Source organism: Furipterus horrens, unplaced genomic scaffold (genome assembly GCF_987537825.1).
Source record: "Furipterus horrens unplaced genomic scaffold, mFurHor1.1.pri manual_scaffold_2, whole genome shotgun sequence".
Taxonomy (NCBI): domain Eukaryota; kingdom Metazoa; phylum Chordata; class Mammalia; order Chiroptera; family Furipteridae; genus Furipterus; species Furipterus horrens.
In genome coordinates, this window is record NW_028327172.1 from 123386447 (window position 1) to 123390764 (window position 4318).

The following is a 4318-nucleotide window of genomic DNA, read 5'->3' on the forward strand; positions in this document are numbered from 1 at the left end:
TAGACATTCTTCTTTTTTTTAGGTAGGCCTGAATTGCTATGAACTTTCCTCTCAGGACTGCTTTTGCTGTATCCCATAGGTTTTGGGTTGTTGTGTGTTCGTTATCATTCATTTCTAGAAACTTTTTGATTTCTTCCTTGATGTCATTGTTAACCCATTTATTACTTAATAGCATGTTATTCATTCTCCATGAGTTTGAATGTTTTTGAGTTTTTTCCTTGAGGTTGATTTCCAATTTTAAGCCATTGTGATCTGAGAAGATGCTTGATATAATTTCAATTTTCTTGAATTTGTTAAGGCTTGTTTTGTGTCCTACCATGTGGTCTATCTTTGAAAATGTTCCATGTGCACTTGAGAAGAATGTATATTTTGCTTCTTTGGGGTGAAAACTTCTATATATATATTGACTTAGTCATTTGATCCAGAGTGTTGTTCAATGCCTCAATATCTTTGGTGTTTCTCTGCTTCAAAGATCTGTCCATTGTTGACAATGAGGTGTTAAAGTCCCCTACTATGAGTATATTGCTGTCTATATCTTTCTTGAAGTCTTTCAAAATTTTCCTTACATATTTGGGTGCACCTAAGTTGGGTGCATACATGTTTACAAGGATTATATCTTCTTGAGGAATTTTTCCTTTAAGTATTACAAAATGTCCTTCTTTGTCTCTTTTTATGGCCTTTGCTATGAAATCTGTTTTGTCTGGTATAAGTATTGCTACCCCAGCTTTTTCTTTTATGTCCATTTGCTTGAAATACTTTCTTCGATCCCTCCAATTTCAGTCTGTGCAGATCTTTTTTTCTAAGGTGGGTCTCTTGTAGACAGCATATACGTGCGTCATTCTTTCTAATCCATTCAACTATCCTATGTCTTTTCACTGGAGCCTTTAATCCATTTACATTTAAGGTTATTATCGATAGGTACTTATTCATTGTCATTTTCCCCCTTTGTACTTGTGTTCCCCTGGCTGGTTTGGCTCAGTGGATTGAGCGTCGGCCTGCGAGCTAAGTGTCGCTGGTTCGATCTTCCAGTCAGGGCACATCAGAGAAGGAAAACTCTGACTCCAAAAAACCTCCGCTGCCTTGCGGCATACCTCTTCAGGGGAAAGGCTAAGGGAGTAAACCCCGACAGAAAATCCGGAGCCGGAGTCCCTAAGGCGGTTTGACGTTGTAGTCAACACCGGCAACTCCTGCGGCGCACCTGAAGCCAAGCTGTATTGACTCTGTCTTTCCCTTGGACCCTTCAGCTGCGAAGAGAGGGGGGGTCTGCTGCATGGGCAACAGCAGACCCTCCATATCACCCTGCCCAGGCTCTGTAGCTTCAGCTTCACTGGAGAGGACACTCCAGCGTCATCGCAAGATGTCGATTTAACACGGGAGGAGACAGATACCGTGTCACTCCCGAGTCGGACTGCACAGCCATTCTCGGCGGTGCAGATAGACTCTTAAGAAGCTACACCATCGTCTCTCGAGACGGACGGCTGCCGACGACTTGTGTTCCTCTTTGTCTCTCTCTGTTTCTTCATCCTCTTAAAGCAGACACTTTAGCATCTCTTGCAATGCTGGTTCGGTGGAGATGTATTCCTTTAGCCTTCTTTTGTCTGGGAAACTCCTTATTTCACCTTCCTTTTTGAAGGAGAGTCTTGCTGAGTAGAGTATTCTTGGTTGCAGGCCTTTGTTTTTCATTGCTTGGAATATTTTTTGCCATTCCCTTCTGGCTTGTAGTGTTTCTGCTGAGAAATCTGATGAACGCCTTATTGGAGCTCACTTGTATGTTATTAGTTGTTTCTCTCTTGCTGCTTTTAGGATTCTCTCTTTGTCTCTGAATGTTGCCATTTTAATTATGATGTATCTGAAAGTGGGCCTGTTGGGGTTCCCCTTCATTGGGATCCTCTGTGCTTTCTGGACTTGTGTAACTCTTTCTCTCTTCATTTTAGGGAAGTTTTCTGTCATTAGTTTTTCAAAGAGGTTTTCTATCCCTTGCTTTTCTTCTCCTTCTGGAATTCCTATGATATGAATATTATTATGTTTCATGTTATCCTGCAGATTTCTTAAAACCTCTTCATTCTTGTTCAGTCTTTTTCCATTTTGTTGCACTGTCTGGGAGTTTGTTTTCTACGTTGTCCTCCAGCTTGCTGATCCGATCTTCTGCTTCTTCTAGCTTGCTTTTAATTCCTTCTACTGTGTTCTTCAATTCAAAGATTGTATTCTTCATTTCCTCCTGGTTCTTATTGACAGCTTCTATGTCCTTTTTCATGCTGGTTTAATTCTCAGTAAGTTTCTTGTAGTTTCCATGGAGTTCCTTGTAGGTTCCCTGGAGTTCTTTGTAGTTTTCCTTGAGCTTGGTGAGCTCATTGATCTTCCTTATATTCCATGTTTTGAATTCCATATCTGATAGTTTGCTTCCCTCTATTTCACTTAGCACTCTTTCTTGGGATTCTACCTTTCCTTTCAATGGGTGGTTGTTTCTCTGTCTCCCCATTTTTGTGACTCTTCTTGTTTGTTGCTCTTCTTAGATTGATTTGCAGTTCCTGGATCTGCCCCTGGTGGCGTCAGATTGTGTACTAGTCTGGTCCCAGGCAGCCTGTTGGAGACTACCAGGGATCTACTTGCAAACACATTTTTTGAAATACCATGCAAACACATAAGCTCTGTGTTTTGGCCACTACTCTGTTTATGTATGGAAAATGATGATTCTGCTTATCTGTTTTAGGGTGCTGTGAAAATTAATGTGTTAGCATTTTTAGTGTACATTGGAATTTTCTAATTAAGAGTGGTATTGCTTTACCAGCTTCTGCAAGTAGGCAAATCTTGTGTCTCCTGCTCCATTCTACCCAATTCTCAGGTCTCTACTGAATGGAACTAAACAAGCAAGGAAGATATTTTTACACTGGTAGGTGAGAGTCTATCTCAACCCTGTTAAAATCCTAATTTAGCCTCTAGAAAAATCCCCTGAGACTGGTTTCCTGTGATATTACCAAAATGAAGGAGGGTACCTAAGCAAAGTAAGTCAGGTGGAAAAAAATCAAGAACCATATGATTTCACTCATATGGGGGATATAAAACAGAAAACAAAAAATGAACAAATAAGACAGACAAAAACAAAGACTCATAGACAGAGACAACAGTATGGTGGTTACCAGAGGGAAAAAAGTAATGAAGAGGAGGGAAAAGAGGGTAAAGGAGTTAAAATATATGGTAACAGAAGGAGACTTGACTTGGGATGGTGAACACACAATACCATATACAGATGATGTACTATAGAATAGTATGCCTGAAACTTATATCACCCTATTAACAAATGTCCCTCCATAAATTTAACAATTTTTTTAAAAGAAGAGGAGGTGGAATTTACCTGAAGGAGCTTAGAATGTTTGGAAAAGTACTCAAGGAGATTGATATCACAGCCTCTTCAGTTCTCTAAACTACCTATATTTTATACACCTGCATTTTACAGCAAGAATGAAAGCGAATTGCAGTTGGCTCTTTCTCTGGCCGGAGACAGCTTTCCATACACCAAGCTTCCACCAACATTAAGTTCAGTCACCTCTACCTCTCATGAAACAGCTCTTAATGAAAAGAATAAAGAGAGGAAGACTAGGGGCACCTTTTGCCTTCCACAGAAAACCTGGGTGAGATTCTACCCCAACCCCCCTGCCCTCTGTCTCTCCTGAGACTCATGTAGCATCAGTCTCTAGGGCTGAACTATTCCTACAGTCTCTCATTTGGAGATGTGACTGTTTTTGTTATATTAATATGGCACTGTAAGACAGTCATAAATGTTGGTTGCTAAGGGGATTTGAAAGAAAAATATTTCCAAAGCAGATTTTAAGGACATTCTTGGCTTCAAAAATCACCATGATGGAATGTCATATTTAGCAGATAGTGAGAATCTTTTCACTGGTGTTAACCTTTCCCTGGCCTTCAGTTTTGTTGTTCCAGTGCAGCAACTTGATCTACATCCAAGCGTTCTCTTTCTTAGACTAATTTGTCCAGGGAAGCAAACCCAGTATACCTATTTGAATATATTTGTGTCAAATAGCTACTTTCCAAAAGACGATGAAGCTATCAGCTCCAAATAGGGTACCCTTGTTCATGTTCATTTCATGAGGATGCTTTTGATTTCAAGCAGTTCTGAAAAAGATTCCATGCCAAAGTACTGGCTGCCCAAGATGTATAAGTGGTGGTTTATAAGACAAAAATTACATCAGATGGAATTACCAAAAGGTGACTGCTAGAAGAATTCCTAAAATGAGGCACATGTCTGTTTTATCTAGGTTGCTTTTGTTAGCAAGTTTGTATTTAAGTACTCAAGTCAGGA